Consider the following 14,598-nt stretch of genomic DNA (forward strand, 5'->3'; position numbering starts at 1 on the left):
CCCTGTTAGTTATCCAATCGTTAAAGAGTACAGTCAGCCCATCAACCTTCTCCTGTAGAAACTTGAGTTCATCCTTAACTATATCCCTCATTTGAATCTGTACATCCACTACCAACTTTGTGACCCACACTGGCTGTTCACTTACAGTTTCTATGTTGTCTTCTTGGTTCTCCATCCCAGGTTTTACATTGTCCAACATTACACCCTGGGCCTTCTTCCTCCTAACAACTGGTTTCACCTTTTGGTTAGGTTTGCTTTTACTACCAGAATGTTTTTGTGTAGTGTCCTTGGGTTGGTTTGGAGGAACAAATTCAGTAGTTAGTAGTTGGTCATTAGAGGGGTTAGTTAGTGAACCCCCTAGGATTTGTGGAGATCTGGGGACCGTTTAGTACAACTTCTAGGTTTGGGGTCAGGGACAAACGTCTCTCAGTCCGTTCAATTTCAGTTATCACAGCCCATAGGGCCTTTTCCAACATCCTATCAATAGAAGTGGGTTTGGAGGTTGGTTTGGCCACGTCCAGGGCCTGCTTCTTCTCCGCACAAGCTCGTCTCCCCATTCTACAAGTTCTGTGAATAGATTCCCCCGATGGCATGTGTGATTTAAATTTTGTGTGAGCTCACAATATTTTAATAATAGTGAAAAATACACGACTATGCCTATACTTAGTAAATAAACCAGAGAATAAATGCACTGAAAAAGATGGTCAGGGTAGGCATATTGTTCTAGGTACTCTTGTGCCTTGCTATTCCTAACCAGAAGCTTCTGTGATATAAACTATACCAGTTATGTACCAATGAAGGAAAAGACAAATCAACAATGGTTTAACGGACCGATGAATTTTGGAACAGTACCTTAATTACAAGTCCCGGGGATTCAAAGTAAGAGAGCAGGCCCGGCCCAGCCCAGCCTCTTCCGGCCTCTGACGGGCACAGACGGGCCCGCCCTTGGCCCGGGCGCTGCCCGGCGCTTCCCGCATTGCGGTGTGGGGCCTGATTTTTGCATGGCGTGGCCGGTAACGCGTCACAGCCGTGGCACTGGGGGCTGCTGGGAGTTGTGGTTTGTCCCACATGGCGTCAGGGATTTGATGGAGCCGTTCCCATCACGGCGTTAGCCTGATGCGCCCAGCCGTTTCCCTCATGGCAACTAGTGTCTGGCAGGAGCGGGCAGCAAGGAAGGTAAAGGTAAGCCGTTCCCCTCACAGCGTTTCACAGGACCCGCACTGCGATGGGGCACCTGGGTTTTGTATGGCGCGGCCGGTACCGCTTCACAGCTGCGGCACTGGGGGCTGCTGGGAGTTGCGGTTTGCCCACACGGCGTCAGGTATTCGATGGAGCCGTTCCCCTCACGGCGTTAGCCTGGTGCGCCCAGCCGTTTCCCTCACAGCAACCGGTGTCTGGCAGGAGCAGGCAGCAAGGAGGGTAAATGTAAGCCGTTCCCCTCACGGCGTTTCACACCTCAGTTTTCAAAAAAAGACTGTGGAAAGCAGGCAAAGTAGATATTTTCTTACTAAATCTTATTCAGTTTGAACAGTCATTACTGTAAAATAGGACTGCAACCATCTTAAACGGGATTGGCAATTTTCATCTTTAGATGCCAATATATTATGTGTGCTTCTTTCAGTTATTGCTTTAAACAGTTATACATGAAAAATATACAATAGGCTATTTTAAAAAAATCTACTCGGAAAAACTGACTTCTCAAAGACATCTTCTTTCCAATTAGCATAATGCACAAAAAGACATTCAACCCCCCACCCACAGTTAGGCGCAGACTTAGGCAACTCATAGGTATGGGCAACTTTAAATGTTGCTCTCAAGCAAGTTGGTTGCGTATGACAACATAGGCCATTGTATCCTTCATTAACAAGGCACTTTCAGGGGCCACCTGGAGATAGTGCATATTCTTTCTGAATATGAAGCCATACAGAACACAAATAGACCAAGCAAACGAACAAAAGAGTAGTGAATAATCGCTGGATGGTGGAGACCTGCAAAGCTTAATTCACACAATTAAATACCCGGACCTGACACCAAGAGTAAATTGAAACCTAGAAAATCAATAAGTATTCCTTTATTAGTACGAAATCCCTCATCCACCAGAGGTGGCATGCTTTATCATAGGGATTCTCTTCACAGCTGACAGCAAATCACCGTGCGGCCTACATCTCCCTCTAATCAGGAGGAGGTCTTCGGATGTTCTAATTTATGGTAGAAAACCCTATGGAGACACTGTTGTCTCCATAGTGAGGCTAGCAGGGTGCTCAAAATGTGAACAATGTAGTTAAAACCAACTCCAAGGTAGGCTCACAGCTTTATTCTTCCCTGCCCGGGTCAGGATGTAGCTGTGTACGTGTTTGTACGTGCATGCCTATTTCTATTATGTGTGTGTAGTATATTTTAGTCAGTGTTAGGGTGTGCGTGCTCCAATGTTGTTTATGTGTGGGAGTATGCATGCTTCTGTCTTCCGTGAGAGAGAGAGAGAAATGGAGTGTGTGTGTGTAGGTGTGTGTTCTGCTGCGGTTGTGCGAGTATGCATACTTCTGTCTAGATCTATCACCATCAGGTACCCTTTTAAAATTACAAGGAGGAGGACTACGTGTCTTCTTTTTAAGTTGATGAGTCTTCCTTATACCTCCCTGCCACGCCGCATTCTTTCACTCACCCACCCACTTTTTTCCCAGCTTTTCAATTAACCAGTCCGCTTTCTGCCACTGTAAAACAGCCTGAAGAATACCTTAATTGCTTTGGCCTTCCCCTGCCTCTCATGCCCTTAAGTGAAGGGTCAGGGCCATAAAAGGAGCACTTCTGAGCCGAAACCCCTGCATGCAGATACCTCCCGCTGTAAACACGTCCTGTGACTTGCATGACACAGGGGCTCTGTGCCAGCTCACCCATGATAAAGATCAACTCAATAGGTACATTTTAGGAATCCTCAGTTTCGAACTGTATTTAAATGCACTCCAAACCGAGTAGAGTAAAAACACACGTTCATCAATCAATCAATCAATCAATCAATCAATCAATTTGTAAAGCGCACTACTCACCTGTGAGGGTCTCAAGGCGCTGAAGGGAGGGGAGGAGGTGCCTCTACTGCTCGAATAGCCAGGTCTTGAGGTGTTTTCTGAAGGTGAGATGGTCTTGGGTCAGTCATAGGTGTGCGGGGAGGGAGTTCCATGTCTTGGCTGCCAGGTAGGAGAACGATCTTCCTCCGGTGGTGGTTCTGCGAATCCGATGGACGGTGGCGAGGGCGAGGCTGGTGGAGCGGAGCTGGCGGGTGTGAGTGTAGAACGACAGGCGGTTGTTGAGGTATTCGGGACCCGTGTCGTGGAGCGCTTTGTGTGCGCGGGTGAGCAGCCTGAACGTGATCCTCTTGCTGACGGGGAGCCAGTGCAGGTTTCTCAGGTGGGCAGATATGTGGCTGTGGCAAGGGATGTCGAGGTCGAGTCGTGCGGAGGCGTTCTGTATGCGTTGAAGGTGTTTCTGAAGTTTGGCTGTGGTTCCTGCGTACAGGGCGTTTCCGTAGTCCAGTCGGCTGGTGACGAGGGCCTGGGTGACCGTCTTTCTGGTTTCGCTGGGGATCCACCGGAAGATCTTTCGGAGCATGCGCAGGGTGTTGAAACATGAGGACGAGACTGCATTGACTTGCTTGGTCATCGTGAGGGAGGAGTCCAAGATGAATCCCAGGTTGCGTGCGTGGTCCGTGGGTATCGGTGCGGTGCCCAGCGTTGTTGGTCTCCAGGAGTCGTCCCAGGCAGATGGGGATTGTCCTAGGATGAGGACTTCCATCTTGTCCGAGTTGAGCTTCAGACGGCTGAGCTTCATCCATTCTGCGACATCTTTCATTCCGTCCTGGAATTTGGCTTTAGCGGTGAGGGGGTATTTGGTGAGGGAGAGTATCAGTTGCGTGTCGTCGGCGTAAGAGATGATGTTGATGTTGTGTTTGTGTGGATGGCGGCGAGGGGGCTCATGTAGATGTTGAAGAGGGTAGGGCTGAGTGAGGAGCCCTGGGGTACGCCGCAGATGATCTTGGAGGCCTCGGAGTGAAAGGGTGGGAGGCGGACTCTCTGGGTTCTGTCGGAGAGGATCGATGTGATCCAGTCTAGGGCCTTTCCTTGGATCCCAGTTCATTGCTGCTCTCCCACTCCAGGTCCCACATCCGACTGCTGTACATTTTATTTTCACATATGCTGGCATTCTTTTGATATGAGGAGTGGATATGGCCTAGCTGCTAGAGCTGCTGGGTTTGGAACTGCAGCACCAGGCTCAAATCCTCGTTAGGAAGACCCACCTATGCTCATTAATATAGGACAGGCAATCAATCCTCTATTTTTAACTGTCTTTCAGGGTATTACTACAACGCTAGTCTTAAGAACCTGCATTCACCAGCGCTTGTTTTCTTTATTCAAACAGTCTGTTCAATTTGCACCTCCTTCAACGCCACCCTGTGTCAAGGTATGTGTCATAACATGTCTGTACACAACAGGAGAGTTAATGAGAAGTACCTTGGAGGGTCATCACGTAGAGTGATCAAAAACAGAGAGAGTGGTTATTGTGGATAAGATATATTCTCACCAATTACGAATGAGAATGTAATGGCCCAGGTGGAACCAATGGATATCACCACTCTAACCAAATTGCATGTTATAGGCTCATCTCGGTTTCTTGGCGTGTAGTACTTAGGTCACTTGTGCCTGTCTTGTCTCATACAGTCTGAAGGATTCCTCATCTCATTGTGACCGTGCAGAGATGACAGTGGATGTTACTTCTGTGATGTACTTAAAACACTTCTTTAGTGGTAGGATCAGACACTGTACCTATATAAAGTTAGTAAACATGTAAATATATATATATATATGTAAATGTATATTACTTAGGCAAGTAAAAACTAATGAAAAGATTCTCGGATGTTTAAAAAAAAAAAACAATGCCTTTTGGTACTACGTCATCCTACACCACGCCCTGTCTTGGTACAATACGTCCCAGCATTAGAAGACGACCCGTGCGCTAGATGAGCGGCACTTCACTGCAGTGCTCGTCACTCTAACAGCAGCTATCCCAACAAGCCATGGGCAGCACAGCAACCCTGATGTGCGGGGGCACGTCAGAAGAGTGACTGTTCTCCCCGAGCTGGAAAACCTGTTGGGGTTCACAGCTCCTGGGCCCAGCTGGAATGTGGCCCCTCCTCCCAGGCACACCAGCAGAAGGCGCCATGGTTCAGGACCACGTCTGGAGCGCATTGGACTGGCTGCTGCCTCTTAAAACAAGCACCAGGACCCGGGCTCACGGAACGGCGCGTGGCAAACTGTGGAAATGATGTAAAACCTAAACATTCCCCCTGAGAGAGATGGAACTGCAAGCACGGACATGTCTGAATAAAACAAGCTGGATTAGCAAAATAAGTCAGTGTGCCTTTATAGCATAAGAATTCTGGGTAAAATATGGAATTTCTTTCTCCTGAGGACATGATTGGCAGCCGTTTGGGGCGAGTCGGGTGGGGTGAGGGTGGCTGGGGAGGGGGGCACGTTTTTCCTGACAGTGAGTGAGAGCGATGATCTGCACTTACTGCCTGGGAATGAGGGACCCACCTGCTGAATGGCCTTGAATATCTAAGATTGAGAGGCCAGTAACAACGGAAATCACCACAGGAAGCGGGAAGGGAAACAAGCGTGCGTGCCTCACAGCAGGGGGAGGGGAGAGATCAGGGGGCCTGCACGATTCACTCGTGGGAGGGAGCGGCTGGCACCGCGATAATTGCTGCAATATGCTAGCCGCTCGCTCCCGTGAGGATATCGCCAAACGTGCACGCGTTGCAATAGAAAGCAATGCAACGTGTGCACATTTTTGGGGAGAAAAGCTTATCGATGACATGAGGTCCTCTACTATGCAGCGCATGCGTGCTGCGTAGGCGAAACCTAAAAAGTATAGTAAGAGTGAGACCGCTCACCCCTCGGCCGGGTGTAAATCAGTCCTGGCTGGCCCAGAGGTGCATGAGAAATTCAGCAATACTCTATGCAGGGAATCTGAACTTAACATTAAACAATAGCATATCAGTACATGCGAAGTCCAAGCAGGTCAATCACTAAGCAGTACTAGCTATGGAGACTGCTCATCTCTGAGCCGGTTCTAATTCCATCCCAGCTGCCCTGAATGTTTGCCGTATGTAATCCTTCAGCAACATTTAATAATCATAAAAGACGTAAAAGCACTGTAATACAAAGAAATGCATTAAGGGAAAACATTGAGAAAGGAAGAAGGGGGCAGGAGGTTTTACAGGGAAAACAGTTCCTCAAAATATGTGTCATCTCACCTGTGAACGTTCCAACCAGGTTCTCGGTGAGTGATGAACAGGCAGTGTGGCCACAATAAGGTCTGTTTGAATTGCCAGGAAAAGCTATGCCAGAGGAGTACCTCAGCTGTGATAAAGGACATGATTCTTACATGCTCCAACACAGTGGACTTTATTATCTTCTTTCTCAAGGTAACTATGGAGATGGATATTTCTTGGGTAAGTGTGTTAAATAGTGTGAACACATATGTTTACTACAAAAAACATCAGCTTCTGCTTAAGTATTATTTTATTTGTCAGTTATAGTCCTTGAATTAGGATCCCATATGTAAATACTAACACTAGAAATTAGCACAGATGTTAACAAGCTCACAAAATCACATGCTCAGCAATAGAGCACTCATTTGGTATTCTTAAAGGATTCAGGTGTCTGCATACAAGTCGGGGAGCTTTCCAGTACAAGTCAGATATCTGCTACAAAGTAATAGCAACATGTGCTATGCTGCATAGGGTTGTATGACATTACAACCCATGTGTGTACAACACATGATGTAATGCCTTTACCGCTTATGCCTTACCAATCCAAGGTAAGTATAGCTAAGGTAAGAGAAATGACTGCATATATGTGTGAGTTGTGGAGACCAATAATTCCTCCAGTAAGTCCCACACAGCGCACCTGCTTAGAGGTCTTCAGAAGGCCATGTCCCCTTGCTCCACCACTCTGAAAACACACCTTCTGGCACACTGATAATTGGGGTATGAGGTCCCCTTGGCTCCATAGGGACTTTGGGGGCCAACAAGCCCTCCTGTTACCTCCAGTAAGGCCCGCAGAGTGGAATTCCTGAGAGTTCTTTGGAGGCCACACCCCCTTTCTCCACCACCCTGCAAACACATCTCCTGGTGCACTGATGGTTGGGGGGGTGACATCCCCTTGGCTCCAGAGGGTGTTTGGGGGCCAACTACCCCTCCTGTAAGCTCCAGTAAGACCCACAAAGCTGGTTGCTGAGAGGTCGTCAGAGGCCCTGCCCGCTTTCTCCGCCACTGTGCAAATGCACCTCCTGGCACACTAGTGGTTGGGGGAAGAAGTCCACTTAGATCCTAAGGCCTTCAAGAGCCAAGGAAACCTCATCCCCCAACCAGCACTGTCCCAGGAGGTGTGTTTGCAGAGTGGTGGAAAAAGGGGATATGGCCTGGCCTTCAGAGAGTTGCCCGGCTTTTTACTTCAATTTCAGCCCTAGGGACCCCATCTCTTGAGGCCAGTCGTTTATGAAATGGGGAGGGAGGCCACGCTGCCCCCATCCCAGGGCTATTTCAGCACCGGTAACCCCATCCCCTGGGGCCTGCCCTTTTTTTATTTTTAAAAATTGTTTTTTTAAAAGGGAGGTGGTCTATGCGGCCCCACTCCCGGGACAATTTTAGCCCAAGGGACCCCATCCCCTGGGGCCTGGTCGCAGTACTGGGTGCCCTGGTCCCACCCAGGACACCCAGTTTCTCATGTTAGGGACCGCGGAGGAGCCTGAAGGCCCCCACAGTCCCTAACAGCTCCTTACCTCCTGCGTGAGCCAGCATTGCTTTACACATAGGGAGCTTCTAACATGAAGCACCTTGTGTGTAAAGGCAAAGTGTGCCCTCTTTGAGCAAGCAAGAGCAAAATACTCGTACTTTCTCAAAGCATAGCGCTGTTTGCTATGGCTTGGCGGGAGCGGCCATCCCGCAAAGCCACAGCATCCTGCAATGTCCAAGGGGAAAAACAAGTTGATGGACAGAATGCACAACAATGTCATACATTCACCCCAGTACAGAGATCTGGGCCTAAATCCATCGTTTTTCTGCTCACCATGCCATTCCAGTTTGAACCCAGCCATATGCAAATCAGTCTTGACCCTGTGCCCCATGGGAACAGTCCTTCCCAAACTGCCAAGCCAGGTACTCCCTGGGCTGGAAACATGCATCCTAGGACCGGATTCGAGCTTTCAGCCCTCATCAGCCAGGATAGCTTGATTCCAGTGGCATGGAGAGCACGGGACTCACGTCTGAACATACTCGCCCCACTCGGGGTGACAACTGCAAAAACAACAGTTGATGGACAGAATGCAGAACAATGTCATACATTCACTCCAATACAGAGATATGGGCCTAAATCCATAATTTTTTGGGTCACCATGCCATTCCAGTTTGAACATAGCCATATGCAAATCAGTATTGACACTGCACCCCATGGGAACAGTCTAGCCCGAACAGCCTAGCCAGGTCCTCCCTGGACTGGAAACAAGCATCCTAGGACCGGTTTCGGGCTTTCAGCCCTCATCAGCCAGGATAGCTTGCTTCCAGTGGCATGGAGAGCACGGGACTCACGTCTGAGCATACCTGTCGCACTCGGGGTGACAAAGGCAAAAACAACGGTTTATGGACAGAATGCAGAACAATGTCAGACATTCATCCCAGTACAGAGATCTGTGCTTAAATCCATAGTTTGTTTGCTCACCATTCCATTCCAGTTTGAACCCAGCCATATGCAAATCAGTCTTAATCCTGTGCCCCATGGGAACAGTCCAGCCCGAACTGCCAAGCCAGGTCCTCCCTGGACTGGAAACCAGCATCCTAGGACCGGTTTCGGGCTTTCAGCCCTCATCAGCCAGGATAGCTTGATTTCAGTTGCATGGAGAGCACGGGACTCATGTCTGAGCATACCCGTCCCACTCGGGGTGACAAATGCAAAAACAACAGTTGATGGACAGAATGCAGAACAATGTCATACATTCACCCCAATACAGAGATCTGGGTCAAGAGTGATCTGCATATGGCCATGTCTGAACTGGGGTGGTGTGGTGAGCAAAATAACGATGGATTTAACCCAGATCTGTGACTGGGGGTGAATGTTTTGCCAATGTGCAACATTCCGTCCATCACCTTGTGTGTTTTGCTGTTTGCCCTATGTGGGAAGGGTATGCCCAGATGTGGGTCCCGGAATCAAGCTATCCTGGCTGATGAAGGCTGATAGCGAGAAACCGGTCCTAGGATGCTTGATTCCGGTCCAGGGAAGACATGGCTTGGTAGTTTGGGCTTGGCTGTTCCAATGAGGCACAGGGCCAAGACTGATTTGCATATGGCCATGTCTGAACTGGGGTGGCGTGGTGAGCAAAATAACAATGGATTTAACCCAGAACTGTGACTGGGGTGAATGTTTTGCCAATGTGCAATATTCCGTCCATCACCTTGTGTGTTTTGATGTCCAAGGGGTGTGCACCCCTGGACATTGCTGGGGCCGGCCCTGGCAGGTGGCAGGCCCCGGGCCATGTATGGTTCCAGGAGGGGGCACTTGGCCCCCTCCTTTCTTCTTTAGGGCCTGCCAAGGGGAGGTGGCAGTCCCTGGGAGTGAGAATGGCTCAGAAGGAGGGGCCATTGGGCCCTCTCCCCATTTTAGAGTCTCGCCCTAGGGAGGTGGTAATCCCTTGGATGGGGGGGTTCCAAGCGGCCCCGTAATTTTGTAATTAGTCCCAGGAAGGTGGCGCTTCATGGGGCTGCAGGCATACTTAATAAAAAGTGTTCTGGTGAGGTGGCACTCCCAGAAGGTATGATAAGGATATATTTATGATATGACCCTGATATGACCCTGGGACATGGGCCACACAGAGGTGATTTAAAAGCAAACACGGGAGCCTGCGCTTATTTAAAAAAAAAACATTTTGCTGTAAATTTGCAAATAACGTGATTTCGCTGCCAATTCTTTTTTAAAAAACATACTTTTATGCCATGGTGGACCATGACTTGGGGGCCAGGGTATTCCTACCCTGCCCCTTTTTCTTTATTTTCACTGTTTTTCTTTGGACTCAGAGAAGCTGAGTCTCAAGATGGCTGCCAACACTTCCTGGTTGAACTGTTGGCAGCCAATCAGAGCTGTGCATTTCCCTGCACAAGCTCGTCTTTTTTCATGAATTTTCTACGGCCAGAGATGTCACTATAGTGTTCTTCTTACATTTCCCAAAAACTACTGAATGTATTTGCACCAAAAAACAAAAAGAACAATCTGCATAAGAACAACTACCTTTCTGCCAAATTTGGTGTAATTCCATTCAGTAATTCAGGTTGTAGTTGTGTTGACAGGTTCCTATTGGATTCAATATTGCAAATGCACCCTTTTTTAACCCTATTTTTCTCAGCCCCCGCTATATGTATACCCCCAAATCTTTCCATGTGCAACAAGAATCACCGGAGCACGTTTTTTTTAGTAATACATTTTGTTAGGATTTGTCAAAAGGCGCCCAAGTTTTGTGCAAGTAAAAAATGTGTTTCCTATGGAAACATGGTCCTAACTATAGCGAGTAGCTCAGTAGTTTTTGAGAAATGTAAGTTTGTGGTTTAAATGTCTTTATTTATTTCAAACACACAAACATCTCCATGTACCTTTACGGGATGGATTACCAACAGGTAAGCCCGCTCCCTCGCGCCAACGACCTGGGCCGTAAGAGTAAGAGATCAGACAATCGGCCAGGTATAGTGTCTAGAGTCAGCCGGGCTGGGTGCTGGGGAGGTCTGCAGAAACCGCCTCCAAAGCTGACCTCTTGCCCTCCATTACTTCTGCGGCTCGGGGTTTCTTGAGGCGGCGCGTGCGACCATGTTGACGCCATCGGGGTCTGGAATCATCAACTTCCTCTTGGGATCCTCTTCTCCACCTTCCGACTCCGGAAGCTCCACACCCAGTGGCCTGCTAGCCTCAGTCAGAGAACGCAGCTGGTGCAGCTTATTATCCATGCGAAACACCAGCCTGAACGGATGGCCCCAGCTGTAGGTGATGTTGGAGGTGCATAGTGATAGGCTTGAAGGTTCTCCTCCTCTGTAAGGTGAGGGCGGATAGGTCTTGATAAAGTACAGGGGAGTGCCCCCGAAACTGTAGAGGATGCAGCTGTCGCACTTTCTGGAGGATGGCCTCTTTGGTACGAAAGTCCTAGACACAAACTAGTAGGTCCGGCCGTGGGGCCGACGGAGCCCTCAAGGGCCCCACTCTGTGCGCTCGGTCCACTCTCAGCTCTGTCTCCAGTGGCCTGCCCAGTATGTGATTGAAAAGTTCTCTGGAGTAGGAGAAGAGATCCTTCGAGTCCTCATCCATCTTCACCCCCTGATGCGTATATTGTGGCGCCGGGACCTGTTTTCCAGGTCCTCGACATGTGCTTGGAGGTCCACCTGTTGGTCATGGATCCGGAGAATCTCCTGTTGCAGAGCCGCTATCTCTGTGTCTTTCCCATCACTTTTACCTTCCAAATCAGCGACCCTTTCGCCAATGCCATCCACTTGTTGTCTGACCTCTTGAATCTCTGACGCAAACTCTTGCTTAAGGGTATGTTTGTCATCCCTAAGAGCAACAAGCATGGATTCGAGGAACGCCTTAGTGATGGGTTCCGTTCCATCTTCCTTCCCTGGCTTCGGGCCGGAGGACCCCGCCCCTGTGGTGGAGGCCATAGGATCTGCTTGCACTTTGATAAACACGTCTTTAATGATCTTATCTTTCCTGTTTCTGGAGGAGGACATAGCACTCTCCAGATAAGCTCATGGGGTCATGGGCGGTCCCCCCCTGTCGCTGTTGTCAGGTCTCCTTTGGCAGTTGGCGTCGGTTGGGGACACCTCTGACCCCCAAGGGAGGCAGTATGCCAGGGTGGACTAGAAATGTATGAGGGTTGGTGTATCTGCCCAGGGCTCTGGGTACTTCAGCTATGGTCCGGTATGCCTATGCCACCCCCGGCGCTAGTGGCTGCCACACACCCCAGAGGCAGAAATCCTAGAGGGAGACCTGCAAAGCAGCTCCTCACATCATCAGGCAGCCTCCCGGCATAGGCTGGGTCCCACGCAGCCCCACCCCATGTGGCCGAGGCTCACAGTCTGACAAGTAGGGTGCTCTAGGCCCCACCGCCGTTCAGTGCACACCGCTCTCTCCTCACAGTCCGCCAGTCAGCAAACCAAGCATACGATCCTGACGTGGGCTCTCTGTAAACCAGCATTCTGTGCCCCCTTCACTGCTGCACTTCAATGGGGCTGTCAGTAACCCACGGGCAACCCGCTGCTCCCCAGACAATGTAAATTGGGGCCCTCCACTCACCAGCAATAGCACTGGGTCCACGCTAATGTCTGCGTCCATCTGGGAGCGGTAGGCCTGTCGCAAGATGGCGACCCTGACTCACCTTCACCGTGTCGCCACCGAGTCTCACCCCCCGTGGAGCACCAAGTTCTAGTAGGTCAAACTGTCACAGGGGGGGCTCCGATGCCGATCTCTCGACTCCGCGGCTCTCCAGCGGCAACAAGATACAACGTAGGCCGTTCCTGCCCACAGCCCAAGTCAGTGCACTGGGCCTCAGCGAACCTCTGGGCATCACAGGCATGATGATTCTCCAGGACACAAGATGTCTGTTGCTCACGCCAGCAGTCCCATGGCTGCACGGCTCCCATCTCCACAGGTGGCCCTCCGCAGATTCGCTGGTGTCGTCCCAGCCGGCCCCCACCCTGGAAACCTCCTGTAACTCAGGCTCTTCGGTGCAGCGCTGGGCCCTCGCAGAGTCTAGTTGGGGGGGGAAGGGGCACCTCGCCCAGGCCGAGGCCACACCAGGTCCCTTCTGCTATTGCCACAGGCTCTGTCGCAGGTACCCTCCGCTGCCTCTCAACCGAAGGTAAACAAAGTCTGGCATTGGGCCTGAGGCTGCCTACGCGAGGGTCCAGACCAATGGGCACAAGCAGGCAAAGCCCTTCACACCGCTCCCCTCTGGTGTTCTCCGCAGCGGCCCCTCCACGCCTCAGCACAATCTAGACAGGCTATCCCTCCTGCACCCTCCTTCTCCGGAGTCCGCCGGGGCACCGCACTCCTCCCTCTGCCATTCAGCGGGAAAGCAAGCCGCGCAGACCCCTGCTGCCTCACTCACCAGCAACTCCAGTATTCGCCGGTCTGCCTCAAAATGGCGGCCCCGCTCCCCTTCACTACGCCGCCACTCGGCCCTGGCACCAAGGATTATGAAGGCAAAGCAGTCCGCTCAGCCACGACGGGAGCCGGCTCCGATGTCACTCCCGGCTCCCTGCAAGACTCCGATGGCCGCAGACCACCCCGCAGGCCGCCCCGTTAGCGGTCCAGCCCTGCGCCGTGAGAACCCGCACAAGATGGCGGCCCAGCCCAGCTCCTTCTCAGCGCCGCCGCCTCTAGCTCCTCGGGGGGTAACTCCAGCTCGTCCCCACCGGAGCCGCCACCGCCGCCCAATCTGCCGCTCCTTCCCCAGGCGCCGCAGTTTGGCAGTGCAGGGGCAGCGCAGCCGGCTCCCCGCCACTCTGTCACTGCAGCAGGCCTCACCAAACTCACACCAGCCGCTGCACTGACCGGCCTGCCGCCTAGGTCAGTTCAGCCCTCCAGAGGCCCCTCCAAGCTCCGTAATTGCTCTCGCAGGGCACCGGACAATCTCCACCTTAGAATAAGGGCCGACTGCAGCTATCGCGGCCAGACAGCCGGTGCTAAATCAGGCCATCGGCGGGAGCTCCGGAGCAGTACGTCTGCTCACTCCGCCATCTTGGCCATGCCCCCAGAAAGAAATGTAAGTTTAAAAGTATAGTGATATCTCTGGCTTTGGGAATTTCCTTTTGATTGTTGCTGTCAATCGTGAATGCACGCACCAACGGGAAAGCTGTGATTAGCTTGACACAATCTGAGCAGAAAGTTGTAGCTGGAATTTTATTGATTGGAAATGGTTCCCAGGCTGAAAATTTGTGCCAAACGTAACATAAGGGGTCAGGGTGGAGGCACTCTGATCCTATGTTTGAGAAGTGGGGGGTGTTAGTGACACAAGTTATGTGTCCAAATCTTTTTTTATTATCGCACATGATATTCACGATGAAGTCGAGATCACCAGTGTGGCCCCCGTGACCGGCGACACCGTGAATATTAGTGAAAATATAGAAAATATATATTTGCACACACTCGCTGGTCAGAATTAAAGACTCATGTACACACTCATAAACTCACTCAGGCACTTATACACCCATTGACATGCCCACTCAGACACTTATGCATTCAGTCACATATTCACTGAGATGCTAATGCATCTACTCACATACCCATTCAGATACCCATGCTCCCACTTCCAGACCCACTCAGAGACTCACTCACCCACTTACAGACCCACTCATAGACTGATGCGCCAACTCACATACCCATGTAGAGACTCTAATACCCAGTGATAGACCCACCCTGGAACTCATGCACCCACTCACTGATCCACGCAGAGACTTATACATAATGTGACAGAGCTATTCAGGTACTATGTCAACCACTTTTTTAAAGAGCC

The 14,598-nt window shown here is 50.6% G+C and overlaps 1 long non-coding RNA gene across 1 annotated transcript in view; it reads left to right on the top strand.

Moving 5' to 3' along the window:
* The first annotated feature begins 921 nt into the window (after nucleotides 1-921).
* Nucleotides 922-14,598, top strand: part of LOC144824123 (uncharacterized) — a 199,585-nt gene continuing 185,908 nt past the window's right edge. The window contains exon 1 of the long non-coding RNA XR_013608905.1: nucleotides 922-1,182. This is a non-coding gene — a long non-coding RNA (uncharacterized LOC144824123). The remainder of the gene's footprint in view (nucleotides 1,183-14,598) is intronic.

This window comes from Lissotriton helveticus, chromosome 3_1 (genome assembly GCF_964261635.1).
Source record: "Lissotriton helveticus chromosome 3_1, aLisHel1.1, whole genome shotgun sequence".
Taxonomy (NCBI): Eukaryota; Metazoa; Chordata; class Amphibia; order Caudata; family Salamandridae; genus Lissotriton; species Lissotriton helveticus.